Below are 14,436 nucleotides of genomic sequence, written 5' to 3'. Positions count from 1 at the left end.
TATAAATATATCCTCCTGATTCCTGCTTACAAGCAAAAACTAAAGCAGGAAGTACCAGTGACTCACTCAATACGGAAGTGGTAAGATGACGTGGATGCTACACTACAGGACTGTTTTACTAGCACAGACGGGAATATGCTCCGCAATTCATCCAATGGCGTTGAGTATACCACCTCAGTCATTGGCTTCATCAATAAGTGCATCGACGACGTGCGCGGACCAACTGGCAAGTGTCTTCATTGACATTTTCAACCTCTCCCTGACTGAGTCTGTAATACCTACATGTTTCAAGCAGACCACCATAGTCCCTGTGCCCAAGGAAGCAAAGGTAACCTGCCTAAAATTATTACCGCCCCGTGGCACTCACGTCGGTAGCCATGAAGTGCTTTGAAAGGCTGGTCATGGCTCACATCAACAGCATCATCCCAGATAAGCTAGACTCACTCCAATTCGCATACCACCCCAACAGATCCACAGATGACGTAATCTCCATTGCACTCCACACTGCCCTTTCCCACCTGGACAAAAGGAACACTGATGTGAGAATGATATTAATTGACTACAGCTCAGCTGGTAAGGGTAGGCAACAACACGTCTGCCATGCCGATCCTCAACACTGGGGCCCCTCAGGGCTGTGTGCTTAGTCCCCTCCTGTACTCCCTGTTTATCCACAACTGTGTGGTCAAACACGACTCCAACACCATCATTAAGTTTGCTGACAACACAACAGTGGTAGGCCTGATCACTGACAATGATGATACAGCCTATAGGGCGGAGGTCAAAGACCTGGCAGTGTGGTGCTAGGACAACAACCTCTCACTCAATGTGAGCTAGACAAAGGAGCTGATCATGGACTTACAGGAAAAGGCAGGCTGAACAGGCCTCCATTAACGTTGACGGGTCTGTAGTGGAGCGGGTCGAGAGGTTCAAGTTCCTTGGTGTCCACATCCCCAACAAACTATCATGGTCCAAACACACCAAGACAGTTGTGAGGAGGGCACAACAACACCTTCCCCCCCTGGAGACTGAAAAGATTTGGCAAGGGTCCCCAGATGCTTAAGTTAAGTTCTACAGCTGCACCATCGAGAGCATTTTGACCGGTTGAATCACCGCCTGGTATGACAACTGCTCGGCATCTGACCGTAAGGCGCTACAGAGGGTAGCCATAAGACTGCTGAACAATGAATCAAATGGCCACTGAGACTATTTGAACTGCACTGTTGGTTAAGGGATTGTAAGTAAGCATTTCACATTGTATTTGGCACATGTGACAGAAATGTTTGATTTGATTTTCTTTGATAACAAGACACTGATTTAACTTGTCTTTCATTTACACTTTTTACAACCAGGCCTCAAATCTGTTTGAGGACAGATGTTTATTTATGAGAAGAGACTATCTTTATCCCAGCAGCTTCTAGAAGTTAGTTAAAATATTGTTACTATTCAGCAGAGGTGAGACCTATTTCCTTATTATTCGAGTGACAAGCAAATCGCAAGGTCTGAGTCTCAAGTCGAGTCCAAAGTAGAACGGGTTGAGTTTCAAGTCAAGTCCAAGTTGTAAATTCTAAGAGCAAGTCACAAGTTTTTTTCAAGTCAAGAAAAAAACTACCTATATGTGCAATGACTGAAATACAAATCTGTGTCTATTTATTGAGATTACCAGAGGGCTTTTTTCATTATTCTTGTCTACAACAAATTTTGATTATGTAATTAATTTTAACAACAAATTCCAAATTCAAGTAAATTATCAATTATCAGACCAGTAGACCTATGCTAGAAATTGTTGCTTGATGCAAAAAAAAATCAACTGTGCTAGCTCACTCGACCTGTTGATTGAAAGTCCAATCAGAGGGCCAAGCGTGCGTTTTAACTAGCCAATCTGCTTTTTTTTACAAGTGTGACGCTGGCATGGAGCTGTCTCTGGCTGCTTGGACAGTAGAGACTCTGTGCCACAAAATGAGTGACGTTTTGTAAAATGTTACAAAACCTGGCCAGGTAATTTCAAGTCAAAGTCGAGTCTTGAGGCTCCAAGTAAAGTTATTTTATTTTTTGTTGAGTGTCAAGTCATCAAATATGTCATGGGACTCGAGTCCTCACCTCTGCTATTCAGTGCAAGTATTCCTTTTAGAGATGCTCCTCCTGTCTAGAACCAGTCAGGCCACATACATCAGATACTGGTTCCACTTGAGGGCCATAATAACATGTTCTGACCATGTGTCATATGTAGGGATACAAAATTCCAGCAACTTTCAATAAATTCCCTGGTTTTCCCAAAATCACGGAATTTTGCAACCCTCGTCACGTGATTCATCAGAGTACATTTATTGTTTATGAAACCCACTCGACAACTACTGATTCTGTGTTCTGGGTATAATCTGTGTTCTGTGAATTGATTGAATGAGGGGGTTAAGGGTGTGAATATGAATAGACAAAATATCCAATGAATGTGTGATTCCCTGTTTTGCCTCTGTAGAACCGTCAGCTGCTAAGGGACTGCTTCATGGTGGAGCTGGTGGAGGGATCCAGAAAGCTTCGCCATGTCTTCCTCTTCACAGACTTACTTCTCTGTGCCAAGTTGAAGAAACAGACTGCAGGGTAAGTGTAGATTTACTGATGGAACAGATGGTTTGTTTAATATCCTGGCTGTGGTGTTCCTTACGTGTGTGTGTGTGTGTGTGTGTGTGTGTGTGTGTGTGTGTTTGATGGTTCTTGTGTGTTTGTCTCTCTCCAGGAAAGGCCAGCAGTATGACTGTAAGTGGTACATCCCACTGTCAGACCTCACCTTCCAGACCATCGAGGACTCGGAGGCCACGCCCATACCCCAAGTCCAAGACGAGGAGATTGACGCCATGAAGATCAGAATCTCACAGATCAAGAATGAGCTCCAGAGAGAGAAGGTGACAACAGCTTTCAGAAAGAGGGGAAGTCCCTATAGTGTTATAACAGATCACTTTATTATAATAATGTTGAAACACTTGACCAGATCATGACTTCATAAGAGCCATTAATGACTGAGACAGTGCTATACATTGAGACGGCAGCAGCTGTCTGAGTGCTCTTCTTCTATATGCGTCTGTGCAGAGAACCACTAAAGGAGGGAAGGCGATAGAGCGTTTGAGGAAGAAGCTGTCGGAGCAGGAGTCTCTGCTGCTGCTCATGTCCCCCAGCATGGCCTTCAGAGTGGCCAACAGGAACGGCAAGGTGAGCCAGCCACGGACTGATTCCTCTCTCTCTGCACCTATGGTCCTGCAAGGTCATATCTAACAACTACACAGCTCATTGTTTGTACTTTGAAATATTTTGGTCCAGGATCTGCTACCCCCTACAGGTGTAGAAATGTGGTACAGCATTGCTAAGATGTCTGTTGTATTGTACAGCATGTTCCTTTGTGTGTTTCAGGGCTTCACATTCCTCATCTCGTCAGATTACGAACGTGCAGAGTGGAAGGACATCATCCGCGAGCAACAGAAGAAGTGTGAGTGTTCTCTGCAACATAAGCTATGCTTGTGACAATCCCATAATTGAGCTGATGGTGGCCGTCAGTCTCTCTCTGAACTTTATTCCCTCCTGCAGGTTTCAAAAGCTTCTCTCTGACCTCCCTGGAGCTGCAGATGCTCACCAACTCATGTGTGAAGCTTCAGACGGTCCATACTATACCAATGACCATGAATAAAGAAGGTAGGCCATTGACACAACTGATACAGTATTGGTAAGGATGGAAGGCTGGTTAGTAATGCCACACTTATTAATAATAAGAGAGGGAGATGTTTATTAGTATTGTTTTTGATTGAACAACTCTCATGACTTTTCCCTCTCCTCTCTTTAGAAGATGAATCGTCTGGATTCTACGGTTTTCTAAATGTCATTGTTCACTCTGCATCAGGCCTCCAACAGAGCTTGAGTAAGTGGCTCAGTTGTGTATTTTCTCCATATTTTTGGTGTCCTACCCTGATCACCTTGAATGGAGTATAGCCAAGGCTGTCCTTCCCTTCCGCTGTCAGTCTCCTCCAGTCCGGCTGTCACCTGGCAGTCAGCAGACATTCCCATGGGGAGCAGCTGCTGGGGAACAGTCAGAACTCTGAGGATTAACAAGGAACACTGTGGTCCGGCCACAGCTGGTCTGGATGGAAAACCCCTGTCGTCTCACTCTTTGTCCCAAATACAGTCACGCGTACAGCTCAGATGCATACAGTTTTTCTTATTTTATAACAAATCTGAGCTGTTAATCCAGATGTAAACATACTCCGGAGAGGAAATATTATCCTCAGTACTTACCAGATTCAGAGGGCATGGCAAGTTGTATTGTGAGGATTGTCATAAAGTATGGTTTAACAGTGTAGGGCAAAGTACATGTATACTCCTCCATCCAGGTCTTACTGTGACTCAGTGTGTATCCCTATTAACCACGCTAACTCCCATTAACTGTTTCTTCTTCCACACAGATCTCTACTGCACTCTGGAGGTGGACTCCTTTGGCTACTTTGTGAACAAAGCCAAGACACGAGTGTACAGAGACTCCACACAACCCAAGTGGAACGAGGTGAGGATGCCACGTGCCAGTCAGTGTCCTGTCTATTCAGCCTTATCTGCTGGATTGATTTCTACGTGTTTTGTTTTTTTTGCTGTTTCCCTGCAGGAGTTTGAGATTGAGCTGGAAGGCTCTCAGACTCTGAGGCTGCTGTGTTATGAGAAGTGCTACAACAAAGCCAAGCAAAACAAGGAGGACGGAGAGAACACAGACAGGATCATGGCCAAAGGACAGATACAGGTACGGAGTGAAAGTATGAAGCACATTTTGTGTTGCCTGTCACGCTGGTCTACAGTGTCAACAGTGACATAGCTGAATTAACTAATAGGCCACAGTGGTGAAAATGACTTGTCTAGTATACCAGCCCCAATAGCTGCCCTGTCTGTGGATAATCCCACCATGTGTGGTTCTGTGGTGTGGAAAAGGGAAAGGACTGTGGGGGATGCTCCTGGGTCACCTCAGCCTGACTGGTGATGGTGTGTTGTGACAGAGGGGATTACAGTTGGGAAGGGAAACAGGCTGACCAAATGTAGCCCCTGGTACATATCTATCCAGTGGAAGTGAGACAGAGCGGGACCCCTCTCAGAAGAACCCTGAAAACATCCAATACAGAACATTCTATGTTTGTCTTTTGAATAGACAATGTGCTGTTTCTATTGTCTTTTTGGACAATCCACAACCAACGTGGTCCCACACTTCAATTCAATTGTGTGTGACCCTCTGGCCTGGGTCTGATGTGGAATTTGAGATAAGTGCTGATTGGAGAGGCAATCTGAACATTGTGTGTGCATGTGTGCCCAAATGTTTGGGGATTAAAAAGAGACAGATCAGATGTGGGAGGGTTTGGTTGAAAGGAGAAAGGGTCAGACAAAGGCGCTCAGTTAGGAGGAGCCAGTAGACCCAAAACATATCTACCAACTAACTGGTGACTGATGAGGATCCTGTAGGAGGCTTGGGGTTGTAGTGCTCATAACAACCTCTGAGCAGCCGCCAGCGTGTGTCTATAATCACAGAGGAGGGGATTCTCAGGAGTTAATCCACAGATCCATCTGTGAACTGGAACAACAGGGAGGAAGCCTGGTCGAGTGGCTGCCTTTGTTCAACTTATTTTTTATCTGGCGTGGAAGGATTGATAGCATGACAGGGTTAAGAAGTTGACAGGACACACACTTGTGGGGGACTCTACTGGACCACTAAAAGACTATGCGGGCCTCAGGATTCTTTGAGACAATCCAATAACCATATCAGATCAGAGGGATCCATGCTGTTAGTTGGGGATAGTTTAGGACAGAGTGGCTGATTTGGAAGATTATTTTCTGGACTGCTGTCTTGTTTTGTTTGTCCCATTGTTTGGTACAGTACATTAGTGGTGAAAGTAGAGTGTGAGCGACTGAGTCTCAACTAAAAGAATGGGTGAGACCTGTACTGAAGAGCTGATTCTGGATCAGACCAGCAGTCAGTTCACTAGCAGCTGTTCTCTGGAGGATGAGGGGGACACAGGTCCCAGGAAGCCCCCAGGCACAGGGGCACGGCTGTGGGGCAAGGTCCGCAGCACTCTGCTCAGACAGAAGGTAAAGACATGGCACACATAAGAGAGAGAATGGTATTTCTTTATTTTTGTCATGGATGGTATTTGATTAGGAACATTAATAGAGGGTAGGGTAGATATTTAAATATGTACATACATCCTTAGTTGGTACATATTTTAAGTATCCTTGAATGTGTTATATTTTCATACTTAATACTCTATTCTCTTTTGATAAGTCCACTGCCTTATGTAAGAGAGATGTCCACAGAACAAAAAGATTAAGATTATCAGAGTTATATTGAGTGTCTGTTGGTTCCTTGGCTGAGAGGACATCTGTCATGGTAGGTCATCTGAATACCATGAGATGATGTTATCACAACACTTGTGCCTGACCACTAGAAATAACTGTTGGCAGCTTGGTATTAGTCAGATGATTAAAATAGCACAGTAACTTGAGTTGACACTACTCAACCATATGGAGTTTATGTAAGGATGAGGGAAAGTGATAGGTAGCTGATATGTAAGACCCAGGCTTACTGATTGGAAAGAAATGCAAAATGACCATCTTCTTCATTGAATCAATCCTTTTGTCCAGTTTTAGCTTTTCTTCTGTCTTCTACTATGGACAGTTTCATTAAAAGTTGTTTTAATTGTTATACTCTGCTTTAGTCTCTGATCAATTGGAAAGGATCAAGAGGCGAACTGTGCGAAACATTCTTACAAAGCAGGATTTTGAGTGGTTTAAATATCTCATTGGTTCTTAATAATAAAATGGATGTCATTAATACAGTACTATAACATGTCTGTACTGAGATAAAGACTGCATCAATCCCACAGCATCATGATGTCCATACAGCGTCTGTCTGCACAGCGTTACTGGGTCAGATGATTGCTCTGACTGACAGATGTCTCCATATTTTCTAGCTGGATCCCCAGACCCTGCAAAGCAAAGACTGGCAAAGAACAGTCATCACCATGAACGGAGTATGTATTACCAGCATAGAAACTGTTTAATCTTCACTGTTTTGCACAAATCTTTTCCGAAACCACAACATCTTACTGTTTTTTGTTTTGCAAAGGGAGCGTTTTTGGCACCACTTTATACTCCAGTGGCCAGTGTAAACATTGTTGAATAAGTTATCTATTGTTGAATAAGTTATCTAGGCCTGTATAACATGGTATTACAATGGTTTTTCCCATGATGATTACTGGGGTATAAAGACTTTTCAATATTAAGTGTGACCCCTGTATTTACATGTACTGTGTTGATGATGTTACATGCAATAGTCTTCATTTCTCTGACTGCTGGCTAATTCTTAACTTCTCTTGGTGCAGATTGAGGTGAAGCTGTCAATGAAGTTCACCAGCAGAGAGTTCAGTCTAAAGAGAATGCCCTCGCGGAAACAGTCAGGCGTGTTTGGGGTGAAAATAAGTGTTGTAACCAAGTGAGTGAATGTGTTTTTGTTAGCCTCTGTATAATCTCAGCACCCAGAACCAAATCAGCTCATGTTAAGCCTGTCATGAGAGCCTCAGTGTAATGCATACCACATTTCTGTGACCAACACAGATCAGACCTAATATTGCCAAATTAATGGGATACCTCCTCCAACCTCCTTCACTTTCAATGTAAGGCCAGGAATAACTCTCAAAGACATGCCTTGTTTGGGTTTTTCTATTTTCATAGGAATCCCAAGGCTCTCATGATAATTTGTAAAGTAACTCTAAACTCCAGTCCCTTATGGGCAGCTTTTATTTGAGAAAACATAATTTTATAGTGCTGAAGATGCAATACTGCAGGATGGACTTTTTAGTGTTCACTTTACTCTCTAGAAGGCAGCGGCCATTTCTCCATACTGGGGAACAGGTTTTACATACTGGGGAACAGGTTTTACATACTGGGGAACAGGTTTTACATACTGGGGAACAGGTTTTACATACTGGGGAACAGGTTTTACATACTGGGGAACAGGTTTTACATACTTTTACATACTGGGGAACAGGTTTTACATACTGGGGAACAGGTTTTACATACTGGGGAACAGGTTTTAGGTTTTACATACTGGGGAACAGGTTTTACATACATACTGGGGAACAGGTTTTACATACATTTTACATACTGGGAACACGTTTTACATACTGGGGGAACAGGTTTTACATACTGGGGAAGCAGGTTTTACATACTGGGGAACAGGTTTTACATACTGGGGGAACAGGTTTTACATACTGGGGAACAGGTTTTACATACTGGGGGAACAGGTTTTACATACTGGGGAACAGGTTTTACATACTGGGAACAGGTTTTACATACTGGGGAACAGGTTTTACATACTGGGGGAACAGGTTTTACATACTGGGGAACAGGTTTTACATAACAGGTTTTACATACTACTGGGGAACAGGTTTTACATACCGGGGAACAGGTTTTACATACTGGGGGACATACTGGGAACAGGTTTTACATACCGGGGAACAGGTTTTAATACAACAGGTTTTACATACTGGGGAACAGGTTTTACATACTGGGGAACAGGTTTTACATACGGGGGAACAGGTTTTACATACTGGGGAACAGGTTTTACTTACGGGGGAACAGGTTTTACATACTGGGGAACAAGTTTTACATACTGGGAACAATTTTACATACCGGGGAACAGGTTTTACATACTGGGGAACAGGTTTTACATACTGGGGAACAGGTTTTACATACTGGGGGAACAGGTTTTACATACTGGGGAACAGGTTTTACATACTGGGGAACAGGTTTTACATACTTTTACATACCGGGGGTTTTAACAGGTTTTACATACTGGGGGAACAGGTTTTACATACCGGGGGTTTTACATACTGGGGGAACAGGTTTTACATACTGGGGGGTTTTACAGTTTTTACATACTGGGGAACAGTTTTTACATACCGGGGAACAGGTTTTACATACTGGGGGAACAGGTTTTACATACTGGGGGGTTTTACATACTGGGGAACAGGTTTTACATTTTACTACTGGGGAACAGGTTTTACATACCGGGAACAGGTTTTACATACTGGGGGAACTTTTACATACTGGGGAACAGGTTTTACATACTGGGGAACACGTTTTAACAGGTTTTACATACTGGGGGAACAGGTTTTACATACTGGGGAACAGGTTTTACATACTGGGGAACAGGTTTTACATACTGGGGGAACAGGTTTTACATACTGGGGAGGTTTTACATACTGGGGAACAGGTTTTACATACTTTTACATACTGGGGAACAGGTTTTACATACTGGGGAACAGGTTTTACATACTGGGGAACAGGTTTTACATACTGGGGAACAGGTTTTACATACTGGGGAACAGGTTTTACATACTGGGGGAACAGGTTTTACATACTGGGGGAACAGGTTTTACATACCGGGGAACAGGTTTTACATACTGGGGGAACAGGTTTTACATATATATCCCATTTAGCAGACGCTTTTGTCCAAAGCGACTTACAAGTCGGCTGGGGCCACTACTTTTACATATGGGTGGCCCCAGCGGGAATCGAACCCACGACGCTTGGCGTTGCAAGCGCCATGCTCTACCGACTGAGCCACCCAGGTTTTACATACTGGGGAACAGGTTTTACATACTGGGGGAACAGGTTTTACATACTGGGGGAACAGGTTTTACATACCGGGGAACAGGTTTTACATACTGGGGGAACAGGTTTTACATACTGGGGAACAGGTTTTACATACCGGGGAACAGGTTTTACATACCGGGAACAGGTTTTACATACTGGGGGAACAGGTTTTACATACCTTTTACATACTGGTGTTTGTTTTACATATATATCCCATTTAGTTTTACTGTGTGTGTTTGTGTGTGTGTTTTACCCTGACAGGTTTTACATACTGGGGGAGGTTTTACGGTCCAAGGTGCCCCTAAAACAGGTTATCGTGAAGCAGTGTTTTATAGGGGGCAGGTTTTACAGGAGATTGAGCGCCGGGGCATGGAGGAGGTGGGAATCTACCGGGTCTCAGGGGTGGCTACAGACATACAGGCCCTAAAGGGTGCATTTGATGCCAGTGAGTACACAGAACTTGGATCTCCTCCATAGCAAATATTACGCAGGTTGACGTTTATTGTCATGAGTCTTGTACTGGAGGCAGAACTGAGCGATTTTCCCTGAGATAGGCCAACTGCAAAATCAAAATAGGCTATATTGTAAAGATTCATGACAATAAAACATTTGGTTTTTGTCCTCAACATAACGTTAATCAGATGTTATGACTTTGTGGCTGTGACAGCTAGTGAGCACTGCAGAGCTGCCTCCATAACGTGACCAACAACGCTAACCTGCAAATAATACAGCAGGAGGTATACAATGTCATTAATGGATTGCTATAATTTATACTGTCTTGCAGCTTACTGTTCCCCCATGATTATCATTCATTTCCTACCTGTGATTGACAGACAATAAGGATGTGTCGGTGATGATGAGTGAGATGGATGTGAATGCAATTGCTGGAACGCTGAAGCTGTATTTCCGTGAGCTGCCGGAACCTCTTTTCACAGATGACCTGTACCCCAACCTCGCTGGAGGCATCGGTCAGTCTCTCCTTGTAACCTCAAAGCCTACCATTTGCTTTTCATATTGTCATAGTGAATACAGCATAAGCGTGAAATTTAACAAACCATTAAACATAGATCAGGTAGTACAGTTACCATAAAAAAGCAAACTAATTGTATCCTCTTTCAGCCCTGTCAGACAGTGTGGCTAAGGAGAGCTGTATGCTGAACCTGCTGCTATCACTCCCAGAACCCAACCTGGTCACCTTCCTCTTTCTGCTGGACCACCTGAAGAGGTATAGTCCCTCAAAGTGGCATCGTATTCTATTCTGTCACATGAATACAGACATGAATACAGTCAGATAGCTGTCAAATCCTCTTGCTAATCTCTCCTTCCTTTTTCTCTGCATCCCACAAGCTGAGACTTCCTCTCATCTGTGTTCTTACAGGATTGCTGATAATGAGAGCATTAACAAGATGTCTTTCCACAACCTGGCCACGGTCTTTGGCCCCACCCTGCTCCGCCCCTCTGAGAAAGACAGCAAGATCCCAAGCAATGCCACACAGCCCATCACTATGAATGACAGCTGGTCACTGGAGGTTATGTCACAGGTACTATAGTGTCTATTGAAAGTAAGCTTCGATGTTGATTTTTGTTGCACCACATATTCAAAAACATGTGGACACCCCTTCAAATTAGTTTGTTCTGCTATTTCAACCACACCCGTTGCTGACAGGTGTATAAAGTTGGGCACACAGCCATGCAATCTCCGTAGACAAACATTGGCAGTATAATTGCCTTACCGAAGAGCGCAGTGACTTTCAACTTGGCACCGTCATAGGATGCCACCTTTCCATCAAGTCAGTTCGTAAAATTTCTACCCTGCTAGAGCTGTCCAGGTTAACTGTAAGTGCTGTTATTTTGAAGTGGAAACGTCTAGGACCAACAACGGCTCAGACATGAAGTGGTAGGCCGCACAAGCTCACAGAACGGGACCGCCGAGAGCTGAAGCGTGTAGAAATCATCTGTCCTCGGTTGCAACACTCACTACTCAGTTCCAAACTGCCTCTCAAAGCAACGTCTGCACAAGACCTGTTAGTCGGGAGCTTAATGAAATGGGTTTCTATGGCCTAGCAGATGGACACAGGTCTAAGATCACCATGCGCAATGCCAAAGTGCAATGTAAAGCTCATCGCCATTGGACTCTGGATCAGTGGAAACACGTTTTCTGTGGTGATGAATCACGCTTCACCATCTGGCAGTCCGACGGACGAATGTGGTTTTGGCGGATGCCAGGAGAATGCTACCTGCCCGAATGTATAGTGCCAACTAAAGTTTGGTGTAGGATGAATAAAGGTCTGGGGCTGTTTTTCATGGTTCAAGCTAGGCCCCTTAGTTCTAGTGAAGGGAAATCTTAATGCTACAGCATACAATGACATTATAGATAATTCTGCCCTTCCAAATTCTGTTTTAGTATGATAATGTCACCGTGCAAAAAGCAAGGTTCATACAGAAATGGTTTGTCGAGATCGGTGTGGAAGAACTTGACTGGCCTGCACAGAGCCCTGACCTCAACCTCATCAAACACCTTTGAGATGAATTGGAACGCCTACTGTGAGCCAGGTCTAATCGCCCAACATCAGTGCCTTACCTCACTAATGCTCTTGTGGCTGAATGGAAGCAAGTCTCCGCAGCAATGTTCCAACTTCTCGTGGAAAGGCTTCCCAGAAGAGTGGAAGCTGTTATAGCAGCATTGGGGGGACCAACTCCATATTAATGGCCATGATTTTGTAATGAGACGTTCGACGAGCAGGTGTTCACATACTTCTGGTCATGTGGTGTATTTGTAGAGCCCATAAGTCTGTGCTATGATTCTAATTATTCCTTTCCTCTGCTCTGTCCCTTTCCCCGTCTGTAGGTACAGGTCCTACTGTATTTCCTTCAGCTTGAAGGCATCCCAACACCGGACAGCAAACGTCAAAGCATCCTTTTCTCCACTGAAGTATAGCGGGAGCATGGACATTTCCATATGAGGAAGAATTTGACCAAATTTTGCCTTCCATGGTAAATTGTTGACTGTGACCAAGAATGGCTGCGGCAGGAGCTAATTAACAACTTTCTGATCAAAGTGTTACCTGAACGTAACATTTTTAGTTGGTCCAAACGTAGCTCCAATTTGAGAAAGTTTAGGCATAACTTTAAATTATGTTTTTGCTTAACTTGTCTCATATGTTTATTCAACTAGAAGTAATAATTTTGGGCCAACTAAATAATTATTTTGGGTCAACTAAAAATGCTACGTTCAGGTAACACTGATTGAAAAGTTGAGTAAACTAAAAAAGGCTCTGGAACCAGTTACTTAGTAATAATTAGTTGAATCCCAAAAAATATTTTTACTGTGTGCTGAGCAGCAATGGCTGGATTACAGCGCAGCTCCTCGAAATGGCCACCAGATGGAGTTAACAGCACATTCCATACTAGAACTAATACTTCATTACCGTGACCAAAGCCATTCCAATATGATCAATGATCCTAATGTCATCCTTACCTTGTTGACATCAAACAAACATCAAACACAAAGAAATCCATTGAATGTGGTCAGATCAAAGCACAGGCCATTCCTTTATATGATTTTCAAAGGTAATAATAGTTTAACCAGATGATGGAAGTGAGGCAAATTGTCAACTCCATGATGCAGCTGTTGCAAAAGAGAAAAACATTCTCTACTACAGTATATTGCACACTGATATTCTGATTAATTTGGGATCTTTTTCATTGTCATTACCACATATTAGGTGTGCTGAGCACTTACAGATAGTGTGTCCAAATGTATTTATGTTTCTTATATCCGACAAACCAGTCATTTTAGAGGTACTGGTTATCCACTAATGAGCACAATTCTCAAAACCCGAAAGATACAGTAGTTAAAATCCTTATTATGGCGCTAATTCGTTAGGCCTGTTTCATTGTGGAATCATGTGCCCCCCCAGGCATGTTTACCAGATGTTTATGCAAATGCTGTCTTTATTTTGTAAGGAATGTGAGATTGATCACACTTTTAAGTAGGTATATTTAACATGCAGGCATGTTGACTTAAATATGTTTTAAATATTTTTCTCTTCAACTGCTGCCTATGTGATAGTTTTGGTAAGAGATTTCTGGCAGGTTATAAAAGTGGACCACAAACGTTTATCAGAGTTTTGTTATCTTATAAAGGTCCTACATTGGCCTTAAGCATTTCCTCTTTAGGATAATTTATATTTTGATCTGATTCAATTTAGAGCTCAATAATCTGAACACGCCATCCCTTCACAGGAGGAAGTTAGTTTTTATTTCAGAAGGGTTAAAACCACAGTTCAGTGTTGTCACGTGGAACTGAGACAGAAATAGCACTGAGCTAAGCCTTGTCTCTTTATTACATTTTAGTGGTAGCCTACCCTACCCTGGTATTGATCCACTAATATTCAAATCTCCTGGGTATGAAAACAAATATGGGCATTGTGACGGGCACCATTGTCTTCTGTTGTGTTATTTTGTTTCTAGTAAAATGTATAATGGGGTTTACTGTTCTCTGCCTGGTGAGCTGTAACTTCGAAAGCTCTTGGAAAATGTATCTGTGCTGGCAAAGTGAAAATCATTCCAAATGTTTACAGATATTTGAATTGAGATGTTATACAAGTTAAGATACCATTATAGCACATATGAAACTGTTGGGCTAACTGACTGTTTGTATGTAGCCTATCAGCAATCACTTAATTGACATCTCTTTTTCCTTCCAGACACTGTTGTAGTCATTATCCCAATCATTTATGTACATGTACAATAAAGAGTTGATTTCCA

General features: G+C 43.0%; 1 pseudogene; it reads left to right on the top strand.

The window, feature by feature from the left end:
- Positions 1–14,436, top strand: part of LOC135539886 (breakpoint cluster region protein-like) — a 39,357-nt pseudogene extending 24,921 nt beyond the window's left edge.

This window comes from Oncorhynchus masou, chromosome 1 (genome assembly GCF_036934945.1).
Source record: "Oncorhynchus masou masou isolate Uvic2021 chromosome 1, UVic_Omas_1.1, whole genome shotgun sequence".
NCBI lineage: Eukaryota > Metazoa > Chordata > Actinopteri > Salmoniformes > Salmonidae > Oncorhynchus > Oncorhynchus masou.
This window is presented reverse-complemented; position numbering and strand designations above follow the sequence as displayed.